The 26,403-nt window shown below is 39.5% G+C and overlaps 1 long non-coding RNA gene across 1 annotated transcript in view; it reads right to left on the reverse strand.

Moving 5' to 3' along the window:
* LOC126059338 (uncharacterized) overlaps positions 1–26,087 on the reverse strand; it is a 34,576-nt gene extending 8,489 nt beyond the window's left edge. The window contains exons 1-3 of the long non-coding RNA XR_007513421.1: positions 26,031–26,087; positions 3,511–3,589; positions 1,875–2,047 (exon numbers count right to left, since the gene is read on the reverse strand). This is a non-coding gene — a long non-coding RNA (uncharacterized LOC126059338). The remainder of the gene's footprint in view (positions 1–1,874; positions 2,048–3,510; positions 3,590–26,030) is intronic.
* Between the last annotated feature and the right edge of the window lie 316 nt (positions 26,088–26,403).

The raw sequence follows: 26,403 nt of genomic DNA on the forward strand, positions 1-26,403 counted from the left end.
CATGTTATTGTGGTCTCATACGGTTTCTAATAGTGTTCAGTTCATTCTCTTGGGCTTCGCGTGTATATAATCCTTTTATCTGAAAATAATGAGAATTTTTTCTTCTTTCAAATATTTACGCCTCTTGTTTCGGTTTATTGCACGGATTTGAGAGATCCTATATAGCAGTGAGTATAATGGCTCACTGATATTGATGAATTCAGTTGCTAATATTTTGTTTAGAAATCGTAAGTGAAATGAGGCCTGGAGTTTTCTTTTTGGAATATCTTTAAGAGATTTGTTACAGTGTTTTGCTGGGTTTAAAAAACAATAAAAGAATCCAGAAGCAACTCATCTTTCTCTGAGTTCTGAAACAATTAAATAACATGTATGTTATCTATCCTTTGTTGGTTTGACCAATTTAAGCTATCTGGCCCTGGCCCTGCCCCTTCCAGGAGTAGCCCCTTGACACTGTCTCAGAGCCTATTTTAGGTTTTCTTTCTCTTCTAATTATTCATTTTCTCCATGTTTTCAAATTTGCAGTTTTACACACAGTACTCTCTGATACTTTAAATTTATTGTTTCTGGAAAAATTATCTATTTTCTTCAAGTTTTCAAATTTATTTGCAGTTTTCCAGAGTATTCTTTGATACTTTAAAAACTTTCCCCTGTATCCGTGGCTATCTGCCCTTCCTTTTGCCTCATTTTGGATATTTGTATTTTTTCCTTCTCTTATTTCCTCCTTGATCAAGGTGGGTTATGACGCATCTTTTTGTTTTATTTTTTTTAAATAACCATCTCTTGAATTAACTAATTGATTCTACTGCCTTTAGGTTTTCTAGTTTAAATTCAATTACTTGCTTTTATATTTATTAATGTTTTCCTTCTGATTGAGGCTTGAAATTCTTTTCCTAAATTTTTGAGTTCGGCAATTAATTGATTTCATTTCATTCTTTCTTGTTGAGGAATGAGAGAATTTTTTTAAATGATAATTTTCCCCCCAAGGACAACTTTGGCTTCAGCCTGTATATTTTAGTAACCAGTAGTCTCATTGGTCTCATTGGTGTTTTAGCAAATAGGTCTTTGAGAGAGTGCTCTATGTCCTGTTCGGTTGGGAAGGTACAGTTCATTTCTATGTCTGCTATTTAGTTCTAGATTTATTGCATTTTGGTGAGAAAATGTGATTCTTTGAAAAATGCTGAGGTTGATTTTGTGGCATAAAGTGGACTTACTGCCTAGTATAGAGCAAAGTTCTAAAAATATTTCATGAGTACTTGAAAAGAACTGAAATTCTCTAATATGTTATAGGTGATATATATACTCATATGTCTCACATATTTTGTATATACACATATATATGTATGTATCATTAATTATACTATTGAGATAATCTCTTTGCCTACATTTTACCTTCTTGATCTGTCAAGAACCGAGAGAGATGTTGAATTCTGTTTTTTTTTTTTTTTTAAACGTTCATCCTTTTTGTTTATCTGGAGTTTATCATGCAAGAAAGGAGCCCTGGTGGTACAGTGGTTAAGTACTTGGCTGCTAACTGAAAGGTCAGTGGTTTGAACCTGCCAGCTGCTCAATAGGAGAAAGATGTGGCAATCTGCTTACGTAAAGATTACAGCCTTGGAAAGAAACCCTGTGGGGCAGTTCTACTCTGTCCTATAGAGTCAATATGAGTTGGAATTGACTAGACGGCAATGGGTTTATCATACAAAAGAATGGCTCTCCTTTGGTAGATGCCTGATCTTGGGAGTTACTTTATTTTTTGTGTCTATGAAATTTTTTAAAATTAGCACTTCTTGCTCTTAAGATGGAACAAAAAAATCATAAAACAGCAATATAATAAAAGAGGATGTAATGGGAAAAACAGTGGTGGAATTCCTTACCAAAGTGGCTGAGGCAGGTAGGAGGCATGACTCAAGGTGGGGCTTAAACGATGTCCCTCAGACCACAGTTTCTCTGTCTCTCACCCCTTGGCTCTTCCTTGGCTTCCTCTTGCAGTAGTCCAGACCTCACATGGTTCTCACATCCCTCTCACTTCACAGTCAGTGAGATTTTCCTAGAATTCCAATGAATATCTCATCTCAACCCATTGGCTTTGTTTGAGTCACATGCCCATCTCTCAACTAATTAGAATAGCTGGGGAAAATGCAATGTGCTGATTGGCTTAAGGCTGGATCCTTCAACCCCAGAACCAGTGATGGAGTCAGCCTCACCAGAACCATATGGAGAGCAAGGAAAGGGGTGGTTCTCTAATGAAAAGCACTGGGGGGCAAACAGCAAAAGATGCCCTTTGTCTCTGAAAGGCAGGGGCTACATCATGCTGCTTCCAGTGCATCTGTGTAGCTCTCTGGCACTCTTGGGGGATAGCTTTAAGGGCTTTTGTTTTTGTGTCCATAGTGGAGATGACCATATTGATTTGGCTGAACTAAGTCTGGGCCAGGCCATGAATAACTGGTACTCAGGATGCTGGAGCCACAGGCTTATTTTTAATGTCCTTCAGTCTGTACTTTCATGAAATCATGAAAAAAGGATTTCACAAAATGCTCATTCTAAATTTTCCAAGACTGTTGATTATTTAAGGTCTCTGGATGGTGCAATGGTTTGCACCCAGCTACTAACTGAAAGGTCAGCGGTTTGACCCCATCCAGCAGGGCTGTAGAAGAAATACCTGGCAATCTGCTTTCATAAAGATTACATCCCCACTGCCAAAAAAAACAAAAAACCGTATGGCGCAATTCTACTCTATAACACATAGGGCCACCATGAGTTGTAATAGACCCAATGGCAATGGGTTTGGTTTTTGTCTTTATGTTAATTATCCAAGTATCTGTTGGGAGGCACAGAGAAGACATCCCTAAGGTAGGGGTCAGTGGGGTAGAGGATCTTCATTTCTATGTAACTCAAACTCAGTGTCTTGGATATTTTTTATGACCTCCCCAGGAAGACGAGAAGCTGGTACAACAATACTCTTGCCAACTCGCTGAAAAGTTTATCGTAGTTAGCCACACAGCTGGAGCGCCTCACCCGATTAATATCCTTGGACTAAACAGAGTCTTCATTTTATGGCTGTTATGAAACTGTATTCTTGGAACAACGACAAACTCTGACGCCTCTAAAATCATGGCCAGCCGAACCCACTTGTGTCATTGGGGTTGGCAATAAAAGCAGGTTGGATATAGAGCAGATACACCTGCCTCCCAGGCATCTCTCAGGTGCCAAAAGATAGACCGATTGTGTGGACCAAGCTCCAAGCTCTGGGAGGAAAGGAATGGAATCCCCTTGGGAAGTTAGGGCCTCAGGGAGTATAGATCAAATAAACTCCCTTCTGAGCAGGCTGCCCTTCCATCTGACAGTGAAATGAAGCAGTCTTCTTGGACTATGAATATGGAGAGACCTTTAGCCCCGCCCTAGTCAACACATGAAAAAGTATATGATTCTGGCAGGGACCCATAGAGAAGAAGGCTCTAGACCAGGCCATATGCACCTTGTCAGTTCTTTAATAAAATGGAGTTTCATTACCTTGGCCCTGTCATCATTTTTATCTTCCCTGCTGCCTGTTTTCTCCATCTCCTGGACTTGGAGTGGGTTGCTGGGTTACCTGAAAAGAGATAGATTTTTCAAAACAAAATACTACATTGCTATTACTAATGTCACATTTATACAGTATCTCCTCTGTGTCAGTCACTATGCTAACTGCACTATATACATTATCTTGGCTCCTCGCAATAACTCTCTAAGGAAGGTTTCATAATGACCATTTTAAATATGAGAAGATTAAGGTTCTGTCTTGTTAATTTGCCCAAAGTCACACAGCTCTACTCGATGACAGTGGAGTTTTGAAAAGAAACCAGCCAATGCGAAACACTGAGTTTCCTTCCACCACCAACAATAGCTGAAAAAAAGGCATTTCCTTCAAACCGATACTGACAAAATTTAGCCTAATTCCATTTTTATCTCTGATTCTAAATTAAGCAGCCCCAGTGGCATTACTAGCTTAATCCTTGAGGTAACTGTCAGAGGGAACCCAGTCTTCTCCATGCATAACCACTCCACAGCAGCCTTCCAGAACCTCCCACAGGGGTCCTTCCCTGAGGCCATGGCAAAGAAACTTAATAACAAAATCTCCCCCACTCCACCCCATCGCAGCAGCTCTGTCCAATGTTTGCCCGGCCTCTCTCTTGGCAATGCCAAGGTCTCTAGGCCACCAGAGCAAGTCCAACTTGGGTCTGGACCTGTGGCCTGACTCTGTTGTTTGTACTTGGAATCAAGGCAAAATGCTAATAACTGTTTTGCAATTTTACATCTTGGTGCAAGAACATGGTTGCAACAGGCTGTTAAAAAACCAAGAGCTGTCAAACCCATTGTGGACTGAGGAGTTCATGCAGGAAGCTGGTTGGGTTTCTGTCCTGGGAGGGAGGAAGTGGGTTCCTGTGAGGCAAGGTGCCCTTGGTACCTCCCCGAGGATCCCCCCCGGGGCTGCAGCTGTGGATGTGCCCTGGGAGAACTACCTCTCTTTGTGTGTCTTCAGGAGGATTGGGGTTGGGTTTCCCATTCTCCAAAGATGAGGAGAAAGAAAGGAACTGCTTTCTGTCAATGAGGTCCTGTATTTATTGCTGTGGTAATTTCTCCCTCCCTGAACACGTGGTTTTTAAGAGCCATTCCAAAGAAGCTGTACCCAGGATTTGGAACTGGCGTCTGAAAATATTGTCTCTAGGGCAAAACTCATAAAACCACCAATTACTATGTAGATTCTTTTTGGCCCTGTCGCAGGCTTTATATATGGGGCACATCCTCCACACCTCCGTCCCTCAGCAGCTGGGGGAGGGGTCCCTTTGCTCCCTCCTTTATTCCCTTTAAGACGTGAAGCATGAAGAGTGCTGTACCACCTCAGTGGAACACTTCAAGCTCCTCAGAAAACAACTGATTAAAAACAATTTTCCCACAGTGATTGAGCTTTCCAAAATTCCCACATATACCCCTTTTCCTTCTCTCCCCACTCCAGAACCTGTGCCCTTTTAACTCTTTTCCCCCATTAAAAAAATCCCACCGATCTTCTTGTTCCGCCACTCCCCACTTCCAACATAGGCAAGTTCTTCATCCCACTTCTGCTCACAGCCTTCCCAGCTCAGTGGTGGGGGAAGCGCTTCCCTGCTCCTCCAGGTAAAGGGAAAGACATGCAGGTCAAGAGAGGTATTTTATTTTACTTAATTCCACTTTTTTAAAAAAATTGTGCTTTGAGTGAAAGTTTACAAGTCAGTCTCTCATACAAAAATTTATATACACCTTGCTATATACTCCTAGTTGCTCTCCCCCTAATGAGACAGCACACTCCTTCTCTCCACTCTGTATTCCTATGTCCGTTCAGCCAGCTTCTGTCCCCCTCTGCCTTCTCATCTCCCCTCCAGATGGGAGCGGCCCACATAGTCTGATGCTCACTCCTCACCAGTATCATTTTCTTTCTTATAGTCCAGTCTAATCCCTGTCTGAAAAATTGGCTTTGGGAATGGTTCCGGCCTTGTGCTAACAGAAGGTCTGGGGACCATGACCTCTGGGTCCTTCTAGTCTCAGTCAGATCACTAAGTCTGGTCTTTTTACTAGAATTTGAAGTCTACATCCCACTCTTCTCCTGTTCCATCAGGGATTCTCTGTTGTGTTCCCTGTCAGGGCAGTCATAGGTTGTAGCCGGGCACCATCTAGTTCTTCTGGTCTCAGGCTGATGTAGTCTCTGATTTATGTGGCCCTTTCTGTCTCTTGGGCCCATAATTACCTTGTGTCTTTGGTGTTCTTTATTTTCCTTTGCTCCAGTTGGGTTGAGACCAACTGATGCATCTTAGATGGCTGCTTGCTAGGAATGCCCAAAGTGGGATGCAGAATGTTTTCTTAATAGATTTTATTATGCCAGTTGATCTAGATGTCCCCTGAAACCATGGTCCCCAAATCCCCTCCCTCCCCCCACTACACTGGCCTTCGAAGCATTTGGTTTATTCAGGAAACTTCTTTGCTTTTGGTTTAGTCCAATTGTGCTGACCTCTTCTGTATTGCGTGTTGTCTTTCCCTTCACCTAAAATAGTCCTTGACTACTATCTAATTAGTGAATACTCCTTTCCCTCCATCCTTCTCCCCTCTCGTAACCATCAAAGAATATTTTCTTCTTTGTTTAAATTATTTCTTGAGTTCTTATAATAGTGGTCTCATGCAGTATTTTCCTTTTGCATCTGACTAATTTCACTCAGCATAATGCCTTCCAGGTTCCTCCATGTTATGAAATGTTTCACGGATTCCTCACTGTTCTTTATCGATGTGTAGTATTTCATTGTGTGAATATACCATAATTTATTTATCCATTCATCTGTTGATGGGCACCTTCGTTGCTTTCATCTTTTTGCTTATTGTAAACAGTGCTGCAATGAACATGGGTGTGCATGTATCTGTTCGTGTAAAGACTCTTATTTCTCTAGGATATATTCCAAGAAGTGGGATTGCTGGATTATATGGTAGTTCTACTTCTAGCTTTTTAAGGACATGCCAGATCGATTTCCAAAGTGGTTGTACCATTTTACATTCCCACCAGCAGAATTCCAGTTATTTTATTTACATTATTTAATTTAATTTTTATGTAATTTAATTGAATTATTATGTTTTGTTAGTTTAGTTAAATTATGTTTTATATTACTAATTTAATTTATTAATTTCATTTAATTTTATGCTCTGCTAGGTTACTTTATGTTTTTTCATTTAATGTTATTTAATTTAACTTTATGTTACATTATTTATATAATTTATGTTATTCAAAATAATTTAATTATACTTTATATTTATTTTACTTACATTTAAATTTAATTTGAATAACTTATTTAAATTTTATTTTATTAATTCAAATTTATTTATGTTATTTAATTTTATTTAGGTAACTATTTTATTTATATAATTTAATTTACTAATATTTGATGTTATTTATTTTATTTTATGTACTTTATTTTATATAATTTTATTAATTTATTCATGGTGTCAAATAAACTTTGATTTGTGTAATTTAATTTAATTATATAGCTTAATTTAATTGTATCTATTTTATTTGTTGTTATATTATTTTTGTTATTTAATTTAATTCATTTACTTTATTAATCTAATTTAATTTAATTATATTTCAGGTTGTTCTATTTAATTATACTAATTTTTAATTTAATTTACTTATATTATTAAATATAATTTAATAGTCATTTCATTTAGTTTACTTGATTTTATGTGTTTTATTTTTGTTGTTTAATTTTGTTCACTTTATTTTACTTATTTAATAAATTTATTTTATTTAAAAATAAATTTATGTTACTTAATTTAATATTTGTGTTATTACATGTGTTTCATTGAATTTATTTATTTTTAATTTAATTCAATTCAATTAATTATTCTGTTTTATAGATGTTCTTTAATTTAATTTATATTATTTTATTAAATACATTGATTCATTTATTTATGTTATTTAATTTTAATTTAATTTATGTTATCTTGTGCATTTTATTTAATTTAGTAAAATTACTTTATTCATGTTATTTAATATTATTTTATTTAATGCATTTAAATTAATCTTGCTAATTTCATTAACTTATTTTATAGGTTTTTAACACTTAATTTTATATTTTTTTAAATGAAATTAATATCTATGTTTTTAAATGATTTTTAATGCAATTTAATATTTTATTTATGTTATTTAGTTCAATTATTTTATTTTACTTATGTAATTTTATTTCATTTCATTTATTTTTATTACATTTATCTAAATAGTTAATATAATTTAACATATAATTTAATTGTATATTATTTCATTTATTTTCTTTCCAAAATTTTATTTAATGTATATTATTTTGTTTCTATTATTTTATTCATTTACTAAAGTTTTATTTTTACATTTATTTCATTTATGTAAATTAATTTTGGAAATCCCGGTGGCATAGTGGTTTTTAAAATTTTATTCATGATATTTTATTTGTTATTTCATTTTATTATTTTATTTAGTTTAATTTTATATATGTAATTTAATATTATATTATTTTATTTTTACATAGTAATTTATTTTAATTAATTTAACTTTATATTATTTCACATTACATTATTTTGCTTATTTTATTTTATTAACAGAATTAATTTAATATTGTATATGCAATTTAATTTGTTTGCTTATTTTATTAATTTAATTGTTATTTGACCATTTTATTAATTTAATTATTTTTATTTAATTACATTTTATTTATGTAAATTAATTTGATTTTATGTGTTTAATTTATTTCATTTTATTTATGTTATGTAAACATAAATAACCCTTCTTTCAATGTGTTGTACTGTGGTAACTTGGGTGTTGCTATTATGCTGGAAGCACTGCCACTGGTATTTTTAATACCAGCAGATCAACCATGGCAGATTTCAGCAGAGCTTCCAGAGTAAGACAGACTAGGAAGAAGGGCCTGGTGATCTACTTATAAAATTAGCTAATGAAAGCTTTACAGATAACAACAGAATGTTGTCTGATATAGTCCTGGAAGATGAGCCCCTCAGGTTGAAAAACACTCAAAATACAACTAGGGAAGAGCTGCCTCCTTCTCCAAAGTAGAATCAACCTTAATGATGCAGATGGAGTAAAACTTTCAGGACCTTCATTTGCAGATGTGACATGACTCAAAATGAGAAGTAACAGATGCAGACATGCATTGGTAACCAGAATGTGTCAAGTATGAATCAAGAAAAACTGGAAATCATCAAAAATTAAATGAAGGAGGCGGGGCCAAGATGGCAGACTAGGTGGACGCTACCGCGGATCCCTCTTGCAACAAAGACTCGGAAAAACAAGTGAATCGATCACATACATAACAATCTACGAACTCTGAGCAACAAACACAGACTTAGAGACGGAGAACGAACAAATAAGGGCAGACAGCGATCGTTTTCAGAACCAGGAGCTAGTGTACCAGGCAGGTGACCTTCGGAGCCCGATCTGGGGCAGAGCCCAGGGGGGCAGACGGCACAGACAAGGGGCCCAGCCCTAGCCCCCGAACTCATCCCGGGAGGGAGTCTAGCTGGTTGGTGCGGGTGGCATAGTGGCGCAGCCGGTGGGAGAAGCACCCAGGAGGCAGTGACTGATCTTGGAGCAGGGAGAGCAGCGTCCCAGCTGGGGAGCCATCCTGCCGGGAGTTTGGCGGGAAGCGGGTGGGGCGTGAGCACGGGGACCAGTTATATTTCCCTGAATTGACCCCGGGGGCGGGCCCAGCCGTTCCTGCGGGCAACGCCCACCCAGTTCGTTGCGAGCGGAGCGGCGCGCGGGAGGGAGAAGTCCCCGAGAGGAAGTGACTGGTCTTAGAGCGGGAAGAGCAGCGTCCCAGCTGGGGAGCTGTCCCGCCGGGATTTTGGCAGGCGCGGGCGGAGCGTGAACGTGGGGATCAGCTCTATATTCTGAGGTGCTACACTTCTAGCTCTCTGATCCCTCCCCCACCCTCCCCAGGCGGCTCCATTAACATCCGAATACCCTGAGCCAGAGGGAGAATTCAGATAGGGATCTGACTGCATTTTTTTTTAGCTGATTACCTGGAAAAACTAGTTTCCCAGTGATGGCTCGGACACAGCAGTCCATATCAAACCACATAAAGAAACAGACCATGACAGCTTCTCCAACCCCCCATACAAAAGAATCAAAATCTTTCCCAAATGAAGATACAATCCTGGAATTATCAGATACAGAATATAAAAAACTAATTTACAGAATGCTTAAAGACATCACAAATGAAATTAGGCTAACTGCAGAAAAAGCCAAGGAACGCACTGATAAAACAGTTGAAGAACTCAAAAAGATTATTCAAGAACATAGTGGAAAAATTAATAAGTTGCAAGAATCCATAGAGAGACAGCATGTAGAAATCCAAAACATTAACAATAAAATTACAGAATTAGACAACGCAATAGGAAGTCAGAGGAGCAGACTCGAGCAATTAGAATGTAGACTGGGACTTCTGGAGGACCAGGGAATCAACACCAACATAGCTGAAAAAAAATCAGATAAAAGAATTAAAAAAAATGAAGAAACCCTAAGAATCATTGGGACTCTATCAAGAAGGATAACTTGCGAGTGATTGGAGTCCCAGAACAGGGAGGGAGGACAGAAAACACAGAGAAAATAGTTGAAGAACTCCTGACAGAAAACTTCCCTGACATCATGAAAGACGAAAGGATATATATCCAAGATGCTTATCGAACCCCATTTAAGATTGATCCAAAAAGAAAAACACCAAGACATATTATCATCAAACTTGCCAAAACCAAAGACAAACAGAAAATTTTAAAAGCAGCCAGGGAGAAAAGAAAGGTTTCCTTCAAGGGAGACTCAATAAGAATAAGTTCAGACTACTCAGCAGAAACCATGCAGGCAAGAAGGCAGTGGGATGACATATACAGAGCACTGAACGAGAAAAACTGCCAACCAAGGATCATATATCCAGCAAAACTCTCTCTGAAATATGAAGGAGAAATTAAGATATTTACAGATAAACACAAGTTTAGAGAATTTGCAAAAACTAAACCAAGACTGCAAGAAATGCTAAAGGAGATTGTTCGGCCTGATGACCAATAATATCAGGTACCAGCACAATACAAGGTCACAAAACAGAACGTCCTGATATCAACGCAACTCAAATAGGGAAAGCACAAAAACAAACAAATTAAGATTAATTCTAAAAAATAAATAAATAAACAAAATAATACACATAAAAGGGAATCATGGAAATCAATAGATAAACGATCACAATAATCAAAAAGAGGGACTAAATATAGGAGGCATTGAACTGCCAGATGGAGAGTGATACAAGGCGATATTGAACGATACAAGTTAGGTTTTTACTTAGAAAAATAGGGGTACATTAATAAGATAACCACAAAAAGGAATATCAATTCCATAACTCAAGAAAAAAGCCAAGAAAAACATAACGACTCAACTAACATAAAGCTAAACAGTATGAAAATGAGGATCTCACAATCTACTAAGAAAAACGTCTCAGCACAAAAAAGTATGTGGAAAAATGAAATGGCCAATAACTCACACGAAAAGGCATCAAAATGACAGCACTAAAAACTCATTTATCTATAATTACGCTGAATGTAAATGGACTAAATGCACCAATAAAGAGAAAGAGAGTCTCGGACTGGATAAAGAAACACGATCCATCTATATGCTGCCTACAAGAGACACACCTTAGACTTAGAGACACAAACAAACTAAAACTCAAAGGATGGAAAAATATATATCAAGCAAATAATAAGCAAAAAAGAAGAGGAGTAGCAATATTAATTTCTGACAAAATAGACTTTAGACTTAAATCCACCACAAAGGATAAAGAAGGACACTATATAATGATAAAAGGGACAATTGATCAGGAAGACATAACCATATTAAATATTTATGCACCCAATGACAGGGCTGCAAGATACATAAATCAAATTTTAACAGAATTGAAAAGTGAGATAGACACCTCCACATTTATAGTAGGAGACTTCAATACACCACTTTCGGAGAAGGACAGGACATCCAGAAGCTCAATAGAGACAAGGAAGACCTACTTACAACAATCAACCAACTTGACCTCATTGACTTATACAGAACTCTCCACCCAACTGCTGCAAAATATACTTTTTTTTCTAGTGCACATGGAACATCCTCTAGAATAGACCACATATTAGGTCATAAAACAAATCTTTGCAGAATCCAAAACATCAAAATATTACAAAGCATCTTCTCAGACCACAAGGCAGTGAAGCTAGAAATCAATAACAGAAAAACTAGGGAAAAGAAATCAAATACTTGGAAAATGAACAATACCCTCCTGAAAAAAGACTGGGTTATAGAAGACATCAAGGAGGGAATAAGGAAATTCTTAGAAAGCAACGAGAATGAAAATACTTCCTATCAAAACCTCTGGGACACAGCAAAAGCAGTGCTCAGAGGCCAATTTATATCGATAAATGCACACATACAAAAAGAAGAAAGAGCCAAAAGCAGAGAACTGTCCCGACAACTTGAACAAATAGAAAGTGAGCAACAAAAGAACCCATCAGGCACCAGAAGAAAACAAATAATAAAAATTAGAGCTGAACTAAATGAATTAGAGAACAGAAAAACAATTGAAAGAATTAACAAAGCCAAAAGCTGGTTCTTTGAAAAATTAACAAAATTGATAAACCATTGGCTAGACTGACTAAAGAAAAACAGGAAAGGAAACAAATAACCTGAATAAGAAACGAGAAGGACCACATCACAACAGAGCAAAATGAAATTAAAAGAATCATTTCAGATTACTACGAAAAACTGTACTCTAACAAATTTGAAAACCTAGAAGAAATGGATAAATTCTTGGAAAAATACTACCTACCTAAACTAACACTTTCAGAAGTAGAACAACTAAATAGACCCATAACAAAAAAAGAGATTGAAACGGTTATCAAAAAACTTCCAACAAAAAAAAGCCCTGGCCCGGACGGCTTCACTGCAGAGTTCTACCAAACCTTTAGAGAAGACTTAACACCACTACTACTGAAGGTATTTCAAAGCATAGAAAAAGACGGAATACTACCCAACTCATTCTATGAAGCTACCATCTCCCTGATGCCAAAACCAGGTAAAGACATTACAAAAAAAGAAAATTATAGACCTATATCCCTCATGAACATAGATGCGAAAATCCTCAACAAAATTCTAGCCAATAGAATCCAACAACACATCAAAAAAATAATTCACCCTGATCAAGTGGGATTTATACCAGGTATGCAAGGCTGGTTTAATACCAGAAAAACCATTAATGTAATCCATCACATAAATAAAACAAAAGATAAAAACCACATGATCTTATCAATTGATGCAGAAAAGGCATTTGACAAAGTTCAACACCCATTTATGATAAAAACTCTTACCAAAATAGGAATTGAAGGAAAATTCCTCAACATAATAAAGGGCATCTATGCAAAGCCAACAGCCAATATCACTCTAAATGGAGAGAACCTGAAAGCATTTCCCTTGAGAACGGGAACCAGACAAGGATGCCCTTCATCACCGCTCTTATTCAACATCATACTTGAAGTCCTAGCCGGAGCAATTAGGCTAGACAAAGAAATAAAGGGTATCCAGATTGGCAAGGAGGAAGTAAAGCTATCACTATTTGCAGATGACTTGATCGTATACATGGAAAACCCTAAGGAATCCTTCAGAAAACTACTGAAACTAATAGAAGAGTTTGGCAGAGTCTCAGGTTATAAAATAAACATACAAAAATCACTTGGATTCCTCTACATCAACAAAAAGAACACCGAAGAGGAAATAACCAAATCAATACCATTCACAGTAGCCCCCAAGAAGATAAAATACTTAGGAATAAATCTTACCAAGAATGTAAAAGACCTATACAAAGAAAACTATAAAACTCTGCTACAAGAAATTAAAAAGGACATACTTAAGTGGAAAAACATACCCTGTTCATGGATAGGAAGACTTAACACAGTAAAAATGTCTATTCTACCAAAAGCCATCTATACATATAACTCACTTCCAATCCAAATACCAATGTCATATTTTAAGGGGATAGAGAAACAAATCACTAATTTCATGTGGAAGGGAAAGAACCCCCGGATAAGCAAAGCATTACTGAAAAAGAAGAAGAAAGTGGGAGGCCTCACTCTACCTGATTTCAGAACCTATTATACAGCCACAGTAGTCAAAACAGCCTGGTACTGGTACAACAACAGGCACATAGACCAATGGAACAGAATTGAGAACCCAGATATAAATCCATCCATGTATGAGCAGCAGATATTTGACAAAGGCCCAGTGTCAGTCAGTTGGGGAAATGATAGTCTTTTTAACAAATGGTGCTGGCATAACTGGATATCCATTTGCAAAAGAATGAAACAGGACCCATACCTCACACCATGCACAAAAACTAACTCCAAGTGGATCAAAGACCTAAATATAAAGACTAAAACGATAAAGATCATGGAAGAAAAAATAGGGACAACCCTAGGAGCCCTAATACAGGGCATAAACAGAATACAAAACATTACCAAAAATGATGAAGAGAAACCAGATAACTGGGAGCTCCTAAAAATCAAACACCTATGCTCATCTAAAGACTTCACCAAAAGAGTAAAAAGACCACCTACAGACTGGGAAAGAATTTTCAGCTATGACATCTCAGACCAGCGCCTGATCTCTAAAATCTACATGATTCTGTCAAAACTCAACCACAAAAAGACAAAAAACCCAATCACGAAGTGGGCAAAGGATATGAACACACATTTCACTAAAGAAGATATTCAGGCAGCCAACAGACACATGAGAAAATGCTCCCGATCATTAGCCATTAGAGAAATGCAAATTAAAACTACGATGAGATTCCATCTCACACCAACTAGACTGGCATTAATCCAAAAAACACAAAATAATAAATGTTGGAGAGGCTGCGGAGAGATTGGAACTCTCATACACTGCTGGTGGGATTGTAAAATGGTACAACCACTTTGGAAATCCATCTGGCGTTATCTTAAACAGTTAGAAATAGAACTACCATACAACCCAGAAATCCCACTCCTCGGAATATACCCTAGAGATACAAGAGCCTTCACACAAACAGATATATGCACACCCATGTTTATTTCAGCTCTGTTTACAATAGCAAAAAGCTGGAAGCAACCAAGATGTCCGTCAACGGATGAATGGTTAAATAAATTGTGGTATATTCACACAATGGAATACTACGCATCGATAAAGAACAGTGATGAATCTCTGAAACATTTCATAACATGGAGGAATCTGGAAGGCATTATGCTGAGTGAAATGAGTCAGAGGCAAAAGGACAAATATTGTATAAGACCACTATTATAAGATCTTGAGAAATAGAAAAAATGGAGAAGAACACATACTTTTGTGGTTACAAAGAGGGGAGGGAGGGAGGGAGGGAGAGGGTTTTTTATTGATCAATCAGTAGATAAGAACTGCTTTGGGTGAAGGGAAAGACAACACTCAATACAAGGAAGGTCAGCCTAATTGGACTGGACTAAAAGCAAAGAGGTTTCCGGGATAAAATGAAAGCTTCAAAGGTCAGCAGAGCAGGGGCTGGGGTCTGGGGAACATGGTTTGAGGGGACTTCTAAGTCAGTTGGCAAAATAATTCTATTATGAAAACATTCTGCATCCCACTTTGAAATGTGGCGTCTGGGGTCCTAAATGCCAACAAGCGGCCATCTAAGATACATCAATTGGTCTCAACCCACCTGGAACAAAGGCAAAGGAAGAACACCAAGGTCACACGACAACTAAGAACCCAAGAGACAGAAAGGGCCACATGAACCAGAGACCTACATTATCCTGAGACCAGAAGAACTAGTTGGTGCCCGGCCACAATCGATGTCTACCCTATCAGGGAGCATAACAGACAACTCCTGAGGGAGCAGGAGACCAATGGGATACAGACCCCAAATTCTCATAAAAAGACCATACTTAATGGTATGACTGCGACTAGAGGAATCCCAGAGGCAATGCTCCCCAGAACTTCTGATGGCACAGGACAGGAACCATCCCCGAAGACAACTCATCAGGCATGAAAAGGACTGGTTAGGGGTGGGGAGAGAGATGCTGAGGAAGAGTGAGCTAATTAAATCAGGTGGACACTGGAGAGTGTGTTGGCAACTCTTGACTGGAGGGGGGATGGGAAGATAGAGAGAGAGGGAAGACGGCAAAATTGGCACGAAACGAGAGACTGAAATGGCTGACTCAATAGGGGGAGAACAAGTGGGAGAAGGGAGTAAGATGTATGTAAACTTACATGTGACAGACTGATTAGAATGGTAAATGTTCACTTAAAGCTTAATAAAAATTAATTAAAAAAAAAAGAAGGAAATGATTTAGACAATGTTAAAAAAAAAATTAAATGAAATGCTTGAAGATTAATATCCTAGGCATTAATGAGCTGAAATGGACTGGTATTGGCCATTTTGAATCCAACTACAATATGATTTACTATGCCAGAAATGACAAACCAAAGAGTAATGGCATTACATTCATTGTCAAAAAGAACATTTCAAGATCATCCCTGAAGTACAACACTTTAATGATAGGTTAATATTCATATGCCTATAGGGAAGGAAGGAAGACCAGTTAATACAACTATTATTCAAATTTACTCATCAACCACTAATACCAAAGATGAAGAAATTGATGATTTTTACCAATTGCTGCAGTCTGAAATTGATTAAACATGCAATCAAGGTGTACTGGTAATTGGAATGCAAAAGTTGGAAACAGAGAAGGATCAGCAGTTGGAAAATACAATTTTAGTGATAGAAACAACACTGGAGATTGCTTGGTAGGAATCTGCAGGACCAATGACTTATTCACCAGAAATTCCTGTTTTCAACAACTATACATGCGGACCTCACCAGATGGATGACATAGGAATCAAACTGACTACATCTATGGAAAGAGACAATGGAGAAGTTCAGTATTATCAACCAAGACAAAGCCAGGGGCTGACTGTGGAGTAAACCATCAATTGCTTATATGCAAGCTCAAGTTGAAGCTGAAGAAAATCAAAGTCCACAATAGCCAAAGATTGACTACATCTCACCTGAGTTCAGAGACCATCTCAAGAATAGATTTGACATGCTAAACACTAATGACTAAAGATAAGAAGAGTTGTGGGATGACATCAAAGGCATCGTATGTGAAGAAAGTAAAAGGCCATTAAAACACAGGAAAGAAGGAAAAGACTAAAAGAGATGTCAGAAGTGACTCTGAGACTTGTTCTTAAGTGCAGAGTAGCTAAAGTGAATGGAAGAAATGATGAAATAAAGGAGCTGAACAGAAGATTTCAAAGGGCAGTTCAAGAAGACAGGGTAAAGTATAATAATAAAATCTGCAAAGACCTGGAGTTAGAAAACCAAAAAGGAAGAACATGATCAGTGTTTCTCAAGCTGAGAGAAATGAAGAGAAAACTCAAGCCTCAAGGTGCTATATTAAAGAATTCAATGGGCAAAAAATTGAACGATGCCGGAAGCATCAAAGAAAGATAGAAGGCATACACAGTCACTGTAACAAAAAGAATTGGTTTCCTTTCAATCATTTCATGAGATAGCCTATGATTAAGGACCTCTGGTACTGAAGGAAGAAGTTCAAGCTGCACTGACGCCATTGGTGAAAAACACAGCTCTAGGAATTGGCAAGATACCAACTGAGATACTTCAACAAATGGATGCAACACTGGAAATGCTTTCTCATCTATGTCAAAAAATGTGGAAGACAGCTACCTGGCTAATCAACTGTGAGAGATTCACATTCGTACCCATTACAAAGAAAAATGATCAAATAAACGGAATGTAGAAATTATCAAACAATATCATTAATATCACATGCTAGCAAATTTTGCTGAAGATAATTTAAAAACAGCTGCAGCTGATTCAGAAGAGGACATGGAATGAAGGATATCATTGATGATGTCAGATGGATCTTGGTCAAAAGCAGAGAATACCAGAAAGATGTTGACCTGTGTTTTATTGACTATCTGAAGACATTAGACTGACGTGGAACATAACAAATTATGGATGACATTACGTAGAAAGGGAATTCCAGAACACTTGCTTGTGCTCATGAGGAACATGTACATAGACCAAGAAGCAGTCATTTGAACAGAACCAAGGGGATACTGTATGGTTTAAAATTGGAAAAGGTGTGCATCAGGGTTGTATCCTTTCACTTTATTTAATTTCTGAGCAAATAATCTTAGAAGCTGGACTATATGAAGAAGAATGTGGCATCAGGATTGGAGGGAGACTGATTAACAACCTGCAATATGCGGATGAGACAACCTTCCTTGCTGAAAGTGAAGAGGAGTTGAAGCACTTATTAATGAAGATTACTAGTGTTCAATGCATCAAATCTATTCTTGAGATGGCCTCTAAATTCAGGTGGGATATACTCAAGGTCTGTCAGTTTGTTTTACTGTGGGGGCTTGAGTGTTGCTGTAAGCTATGCCACTGGTATTCAGACACCAGCAGGGTCACCCATGGAGGACACGTTTCAGCTGAACTTCTAGACTAAGACACATGAGGAAGAAGGACACGGCAGTCTACTTCTGAAAAGCATTTAGCCAGTGAAAACCTTATGAATAGCTGTGGAACGTTGTCTGATATAGTGCTGGAAGATGAGCCCCCTAGGTTGGAAGGCACTCAAAAGACAACTGGGGAAGAGCTGCCTCCTCAAAGTAGAGTCCACCTTAATGATGTGGATGGAGTAAAGCTTTCAGGACCTTCATTTGCTGATGTGGCATGACTCAAAATGAGATGAAACAGCTGCGAACATCCATTAATAATTGGAACCTGGAATGTATGATGTATGAATCTAGGAAAATTGGAAATCAACAAAAATGAAATGGAATGCATAAACATCGATATCCTAGGCATTAGTGAGCTGAAATAGACTGGTATTGGCCATTTTGAATCAGAAAATCACATAGTCTACTATGCTGGGAATGACAACTTTAAGAGGAATGGTGTTGCATCCATCATCAAAAAGAACATTTCAAGATCTATCGTGAAGTACAACACTGTCAGTGATAAGATAATATCCTTACACCTGCAAGGAAGACCGATTAATACGATTGTTATTCAAATTTATGCACCAGCCACTAAGGCCAAAGATGAAGAAATTGAAGGTTTTTAGCAGCTGACTTCAGGATCAATGCAATCAGGATGCACTGATAATTACTGGTGATTGGAATGCGAAAGCTGGAAACAAAGAAGAAGGATCATTAGTTGGAAGCTATGGCCTTGGTGATGGAAACAATGCCGGAGGTCGAATGATAGAATTTTGCAAATACTTTCTTTCACCAACACTTGTTGTGTTTATACACATGGACCTTACCAGATGGAACACACAGGAAAAAAAGCAAAGATGTCACCTTGAAGACTAAGGTGCACCTGACCCAAGCCATGGTATATTCAGTCACATCATATGCATATGAAAGCCGGACAATGAATAAGGAAAACTGAAGAAGAGTTGATGCCTTTGAAGTGTGGTGTTGGCGAAGAATATTGAATATACCATGGACTGCCAAAAGATAGAACAAATCTGTCTTGGAAGAAGTGCAACCAGACTGCTCCTTAGAAGCAAGAATAGCGAGGCTGTGTCTTACATACTTCGGACATGTTGTCAGGAGGGATCAGTGCCTGGAGAAGAACATCATGCTTGGCAAAGTAAAGGTCAGCAGAAAAGAGGAAGACCCTCTGTGAGGTGGATTGACACAGTGGCTACAACAATGAGCTCACACATAACAAGGATTGTAAGGATGGCACAATACTGGGCAGTGTTTTGTTCTGTTGTGCATAGGGTTGCTATGAGTCAGAGCCAACTCGACGGCACCTAACAACACAACAACAACAACATTAATGAAGATCAAAGACTACAGCCTTCAGTAAGGATTACTCCTGAACATGAAAAAAACTAAAATCGTCACAACTGAGACAATAAACAACGTCATGATAAAAAGTGAAGAAATGAAGTTGTCAAGGATTCGTTCTGCTTGGATCCACAATCAATGCCTATGGAAGCAGCAGTCATGAAATCATATGATGCATTGCATTGGGCAAATCAGTTGCAAAAGACTTCTTTAAAATCTTAAAATACAATCTTAGGCACTCTGATGACTAAGGTACACCTGACCCAAGTTTTTCGATTGCCTCATAAGCATGTGAAAGCTGGACAATGAAAAAGGAAGATCAAAGAAGGATTTATGCATTTGAATTATGGTGTTGGTGAAGAATATTGAATATACCATACCGTGGACTGTCAGAAGAACAAACAAATCAGTCTTGGAGGAAGTACAGTCAGAATGTCTTTAGAAGGGAGAATGGTGAGACTTCCTCTTGCTCACTTTGGACATGTCATTAGGAGGGACCAAACACTGGAGAAGTACTTCATGCTTGGTAAAGTAGAGGGCCAGCGACAAAAGAAGGAAAACTTTCATGAGATGGATTGACACAGTGGCTGCCACTATGGGCTTAAACATAGCCACAATCACGGAGCTTGTTTAGTTCTGTTACACAAAAGGCTGCTATGACTCTGAGCTGACTCAATGGCAACTAAGAACAACATCACTTCTTAGTTGCTTCCCTCTCCAGAGTTGTGTCCTTTGTCCCATACCTAGCACAACACTCATTCATTCCATAGACATTCCGAAGTGTCTCCTACCCTATATGCCAGGTGCTAAAGATACAAAGATGACTCCAACAGCTCCCGCCTTCCCGGATTCTAGACTTCGTCATCGTGTATTAGTCACCTGTGTGTCTGCCTTAAGGCCAAGGATAGAGTCTGAGGAGTATTTTTGCTTCCAGCTCCTGACAAAAGACCTGGCTCATGAGAGTTCCTCGGTAAATGTTGGTGAATTGATGTGGTATCTAATGTAACAGTGGGTGCTATGTATAAAACCTTTGGTGCGTGAGTGTTCTGATTTAATGATGATTTAATAAAGGCACGACTGCCTCATACAGAGAATTGCTAGAGGAATTAGAGACTTTTTTTCTCCACATTAGGAAGCATGTGGTCATTCCTTATGCAATAAGCCAGGAAAAACTCATTTAATTTTTTCCTCATTATTTTTTTTGACTAGGCTACATACAAACATGGTTCAAAATGAAAAAAAAAGTGCAAAGAGGCATGTAATTAAAAGTCTCCCTCCCACTCCTTGCCCCAGCTCTCATCCCTAGTGTGAGCTGCTGCTCCCAATTTTCTTGTGTGTACTTTCAGAGATATACTATGCATAGACAAGCATATGGTGTGTGGGGGGGGGGTATACACACATATATGTATACACACACACATATGAGGAGCTGTTAACTGAAAGGCCAGCAATTCAAACCCATGAGCTGCTCTGTGGGAGAAAGATGTGGCAGTCTGCTTTCATAACGATTTACAGACTTGGAAACCCTATGGGGCAGTTCTACTCTGTCCTATAGGGGTTGCTGAGTTGGAATTGACTGAACAGCAGTGGGTTTGGTTCTGGTTTTTATATACATATCTGCATCCATCTGCCCCCCACGGAAGGCGGTGTATTATATATACTCTTCTACCCTTTGCCTTCCTCATTAAATGCTATATCCCAAGCCCTTTTTCATATTTCTGCATAGATAACATTCTCATTTTTAAATGGCAGCTTAATATTCTGTTATGTGAATTGTATCATAGTTTAACCAGTCCTCCATTAATGCACATTTAGACTGTTTCCAAACATTTGTTTTATTACTAACAAAGCCACAGTGAATAATCATATATATATGTGTGTGTATATATATGTATGTATGTATTATTTTTCACATCTACAGCGCAACTGTAAGATAAATTCCTAGAAGTGAAACGGCTAGGGTAAAGGGTATATTCATTTTAAGTTTGATGTTGCCAAATTGCTCTCCACAGACGTTGTGCCAATTTTCACTCCCACAGCAATGTGTGAGAGTTTTTTATCTTACTGTCCAGGCAAGAGAGAGACTTTTAAAATCAGAAGAGAAAACGAAGGCAAAATGGTGTGATGAAATAAGAAGGAAGCTTGGCATAACACATTGCATATCTTCAGGGCCTAAAAACTTACTAATTCAGACCCACAATTTTGATCCTGAGCTTCCTGGGCACCAAGACAAACATAATCATTTAAAGAATGTACATTATTAATAAGGCAAAAGAATACTTAAGAAAATCAGTGATTTTTATGGCTTTCAAAGCTAAGAGAAATTAACCACAAAAAATTGTCAGGAAAGGAATTCCAGAGAATGTAATAATGTCCTCAACAAGCTTCCTAAAATTAAAGAAATAGTAAATGTTTGGGACTATAGGGCTATTATTCTGTCTCCCCAGAATGCTTTGTCTTTTAAGAGCACCACTTTCCTCTGAGAACCACTTCCCTGACTCGGCATGGCCCTGGTAGGGCTATCGATGACTGTGCCCCCTGCCTTCAGCTGTTGTTCCGCAGCAAACAACACCAAGACTCAGAGGCTTAAGGGCACAGGTGCTCGCTTTAGCTCACAGGTCAGCTGGTCGATGAGTTAGTTTCTTGCCCAGCCTGGGGGTCATCTGGTTGTTGGCAAGGTCCACTGGGGCACTTGGCTCTGCCCCATAGGTCTCTCAGCATGCTAGCCCCAGGCACGGTCTCCTGGCATAGCACAGCCCCAAAGGTGGAAACAGAAATACCCAAACGCATCCTCAAGCCTCTGCGTGGATCACATCTACCCACATCCCATTAGCTGAAGCAATCACACGGCCAAATTCAGAATCACAAGAGTGGCAAAGAGACTCCTCCTACTAGTGGGAGGAACTGCCAAGCCATATGGAAAAGAGTGTGTATTCAGGGAAGGGTAAGAAATTGGGGCCATCAATGCTTTGGTCCACTGGGCTAGGCAGGTGATTTAGCCTTGGCCAGTTTTAGTTCACATCCTCTCAGACAACTGGTAACCCACATGGTACTCACAGAACCCAGTGGCCTTCCCTGTACTGATACATCATGGGAGAAAGAAGCTCACTCCCCCCTGGGCTGGTTAACTGAGGCTTCTGGTAGCCACACTCCCCACTGCATAGACCAGGCTGCTTGGTGCCGGAGGGAATGAGACCAGCATTCTGAGTAGAGACGAGTATGGATAGGACACGTGCAGAAAGAAAGAGCCAGACAGGGCTGAGTCCCTGCAGCTCTCCCTTTGTGTCTCAGGTTCCCTCAGTATCCAAACCAGCCACTGGAGCCTATGCATTTTCTTGGCTATATCAGCTGGTATGGAAGTAACACGGCCCAGAGGCAGTCTGCCTGGATTCAAAGCCCAGCGCCATCACTGAAAAGCTGTGTGATCTGGAGGCAGGTTACTTAATTTCTTTGTGCCTCCATGTTTTCATTTATAAAATGGGGATAATGATAGTCTTACCACTCGGGTTGTTGTTAAAATATGAAGGTACTTAGAACTGTGCCTGGCACATGAATGTGTTCTAGATATTTCATGTTTAGGTCGGTCTGAATTGTATTTCTGTCACTGGCAATGGAAAGATTCCAGAGCAGTAGAGAGAATCCAGGGGTGCCATCTCAGTTGGATTTGATGGGAAGACACGGCTACCTCACATGGCAGCAGAGACATTCACCTGCCTCCCAACTGCCAGATGTACTAACCGAGAAAAAACAAGGCACGTGTCATTAGCTGAGATTAGTCCTAACCCGTGATTGGCCTGTGAGTGCGTCATCCTGTAATTGGAAGAATTTGTACTTGAAGACAATGTTCATGAGCATCAGTCCCTGGTCCAGAAGCAGGGCTAGGTTTGCCTGGGTCCAGGACCCAGTGGGCTCAGCCAATTGCTGCAGGAGCTCATGAAACAGATCAGAATTTTCTCTGCATCCAGCCAATACTGGGCTCCTGATGAGAAACTTGAGGCTGTAACAGCCTGACATGCAGGCTCTGCACCCATCGTGGCTCCCAGCAGCCCAGCCAAGCCCTCTCTCCCTCCAGGCCCCCCATCCGCCTTGGTCTGCTCGGGGAACAACAGGGTACAGTTTGGCTGACTACAGTCGGACTGCAGGCAGGGATAAAGTGGAGCATTGTGCTGGGCTTGCAACATCTTTCCCTTTCCTAGTTCCTGATGTGTTTGTTACCCGGGATCAGGTCTGAATGTTCTCTTTGTCACAGACCTTCACGTGCTGAGGTGGGTTTGCCTTCTCAGTGGCAGGCCGGGGTTAAATAAATACATTAAGGCAACATACGTGGCTTGACACGGGACAGCCTCCATAATTCAAGGAGCTCATGTGGCAAAAGTGGAGCCGCCGTGGATTTAAGTTCCTTTAAAGATGCATTTTTTTGTTTGTTCAGTTTCCCTGCTGGAGGCAGGGGTAGCCATGCGCTGATTCAGCGGGTCATTTTTCTCCGGCAAGCCTGTCTGATAGTTTCTAAATCCTGTGCAGACGAACAGAGAACATGACCTTCAGCCAGTTGCAGGATACCGTGCTGACATCACCGCATAAATACACACTCCAAAGAAAGCCATGATGAAGTTCAGCGCTGATTTTTACCGCTTCTCCAGTGCACTGGCTGCCGGCTCCTTCGTCCTGCCGCTCTACTAAACTCAGACTATTTAGAACTGTGCTGTGTCGCCCCCAGAGACTTACATAAACTAAAGCAGGAGAATGTTTTAATGCCACCAATTAGCTTCATGTGTGAAATTATGACTCTGTACGGTACTCAGTAATGCCAGCATTGTACACACTCTCCCCTTTTTGTCCTTACATACAGTTTTTGTTCTCAAATGTCTATTTCAGACAGTGTTTTCAAAGTAGAAAATATTTCTATTTCAACGCCAGCATATAGATCCAAGACACTAAAGAATGGGTGAGATTGTGTGTTAAAAAAAAAAAAAAAAATTGAATCTTTGCTCATTGACTTTTCATTTTCTTTTTTAAAGCAGAGATGAGTTTTTTTTTTTTTTTTCTTTCCCCTCTAAGTATAGCAGGGGTTCTCAACCAGGGGCGATTTTTTTCCCCAGGGGGCATTTGGCAATGTCTGGAGACATTTTTTGGTTATCACATCTCAGGGAATGTTGTACCACCACCTAGTATAGTAGGTAGAGACCAGGGATGATACTAAGCATCCTACAATGGACATTCCCTACTACAGAGATTTTTCTGGTCCAAAAAGCCGATAGTGCAGCGGTAGAGAAGGCTGGAGAGCCATCCAGGGTCCCAGACCACTTCAGTAGCACGTTCTAACAGGTTGTTTGATGGTAAAACTCTTGAGATACATATGCAAGTACTAACCTTACCTTCTAGCAAACTTACAGGCTGCTAGATATGGTATTGTTTCAAAACCTTCATTCCTCACTTTTCCTAAGCAGATGACCATAAGACACCTTATTGATGAGGCTTTCCTGGCTGAAAATCCAAACAGCAATGAGAGCTGCTCAGGTTTTTATTTTGAAATAATTTTAAACTCACAAAGAAGTAGCTAAAATAGTGGAGTCCCTGTGTACCTTCACCCAGCAACGACAGCATCTTACACAGCTGCTGTATAACATGAAATCCAGAAAACGGGCCTTGTTGCAATACTATTAACTGAATGATCACCTTATTTGGATTTTACCAGTTTGCTCCAGTTTTAAATAACAAAATATTCCAATGAATATTGAAATGTTGTTGTTGGGTGCAGTTCAGTGGATTTTGACTCATAGCTACCCCATGTGACAGCATAGAGCTGCCCCATAGGTTTTTCTAGGTTGTAATCTTTAAGGGAACTGATAGCCAGGTCTTTCTCCCGCAGAGCTGCTGGGTGGGTTCAAACCACCAGCCTTTTGGTTAGCAGCCAACTGCTTAACCCTTGTGTCACCAGGGCTCTCTCCCATATTCAACTTTATTGTTCTAGAAATCCTTTCTACGAAAAGCAAACCAACGCCAGTCTTTCTACTCCTAAATGATTCTCATTGCCCAAATGCTTCAGATGCCAGGAAAGGGAGCCATGGTAGAAAGAATTGGCCTTTTTCTAGTTAACCTCCACCCTCTTCAAAACAAGGACCCAGGTGGTACTTTCTTGCTTGGATTCCTTTCCTATTGTTTTGCAATTTGCCAGCCTACAAGTCCTCCAAAGGCCGCTGTGACACCCCCTTAGCAAGCCCAACTACTTTCTCAACCTCCTGGCGTCAGCGGAGTGTGAGGACAGCAGAGGTCTGGGCACTCTCTCCAGACCTTTACCTGCCAAGGTGTGAGTGTGTGTGTGTGTGTGTGTGTGTGTGTATGTGTATGCCTGTGTCTGTGCTTGTGCGTGTGCATCTGTGTGTATGTGTCTGTGTCTCTGTATGTCTGTGTATGTGTGTCTCTGTGTGTCTGTGTGGGTGTTTGTGTGTCTCCGTGTTTAAAGATTCCTTTAAAAATAAAAGTGGAGTACTGTGCCCCTGGGCTGTCCTGGGGGAAGTCCCCATCTTTATCTTCGGAGCCCCCCTCCCCCCTTCAACTCCCCCATCACCTTCAGATTTAGTGATGATGCCATGAGATGCTAAGACGCTGCCTTCACCCTCAGCCTCCTTCAAGAGATTCAGGGAGGAGGGTGTGTGGGGACACAGGTGGAGTTCTGAAGCTGTTCTCACCACTAAAGGGGAAAAACAACACTAAAAGTTGGCCAGAAGAGCTAGTCGCAGGGGAAGCTTTTCGCATGGACTTTCAGCACGCCCTCAGGGAAAGCCAGCAAGCAGTGGGAGAAAGCCCCGGACTGTGAGGCCAAATAGTCAGCTCAGGGCTGTAGCCAGTTCAGGGCTGCACTTTCTAACTGTGAGAACTGCGGAAGGTATTAAAGCCCCACTTCAGTTTCTTTTTCTTCAGTTTCTTACCAGGAAAACGAT

The sequence above is a fragment of the Elephas maximus genome, chromosome 16 (genome assembly GCF_024166365.1).
Source record: "Elephas maximus indicus isolate mEleMax1 chromosome 16, mEleMax1 primary haplotype, whole genome shotgun sequence".
Taxonomy (NCBI): Eukaryota; Metazoa; Chordata; class Mammalia; order Proboscidea; family Elephantidae; genus Elephas; species Elephas maximus.